The sequence below is a fragment of the Trachymyrmex septentrionalis genome, unplaced genomic scaffold (assembly GCF_001594115.1).
Source record: "Trachymyrmex septentrionalis isolate Tsep2-gDNA-1 unplaced genomic scaffold, Tsep1.0 scaffold131, whole genome shotgun sequence".
NCBI classification, from domain to species: Eukaryota; Metazoa; Arthropoda; class Insecta; order Hymenoptera; family Formicidae; genus Trachymyrmex; species Trachymyrmex septentrionalis.
Genome location: NW_017304450.1, coordinates 2,109,215 through 2,109,939, shown reverse-complemented (window position 1 = coordinate 2,109,939; position 725 = coordinate 2,109,215). Strand labels below are relative to the sequence as shown.

At 45.9% G+C, this 725-nt stretch overlaps 1 protein-coding gene across 2 annotated transcripts in view; it reads left to right on the top strand.

The window, feature by feature from the left end:
* Nucleotides 1-725, top strand: part of LOC108757071 (transcription factor AP-2-epsilon) — a 252,631-nt gene that overhangs the window by 941 nt on the left and 250,965 nt on the right. The window lies entirely within an intron of this gene.

Genomic DNA, 725 nt, shown 5'->3' with positions numbered 1-725 from the left:
ATACACACACACATAATTCTTACTATTTTACATTACATTATTGCACGCAATTTCAATATTATACATATATTACAATAACTTTTAATTCTATTCATATTTATATCCTGAAGATTGTTTACGTCTCTAAACACAATATAATCGTTTTATCATGCAACTGCCGCAACAAGTAACGTGAAGATGTTAAACGTGCAAATGCCGCTACTTCTCGAAAGCCGCCGCGCCGCGAGATAAATCTGTGATAAAAAGCCGTCATCGATATTCCGCTTGCGGATAGCGCAAGCTTTGACCCTCTTATAAAAGTACGCCGGGGACTTCAAAGGGCGTTCCGTTCGCGGATTCAAAGTAGCAAGAAATCACATTTCAAAAAGACTTTACAAAGTCCAGACGTTAGGTAAGCCAGCAATTTGCATGTTATTACCGCAAGGCGTTTGTACTCTCGGGTGGGGGCGAGAGACGTGGCAGGGATAAGGGGAAGGGGAAAGGAGAGGGGACGTTTTGCCCCGCGCGCGCGGAAGACTTGTTTATTGTAATTACGAAAGTTTCGGCTCCCGGCTCGCCACGCCGTTGCCGCGCGCGCGTTTCTTTGTCCGCCGCCCTTCGCGGACTCTGCGAAACGAAGTTTTGGAAGAATAAGAAAATGGAGTCGGAGAAAGCGTCGGGAAATGGACGTTTGAATAAATACCGATTACGCGCGCGTTTCTTTCTCTCACTCCCTCCCTCCCTCC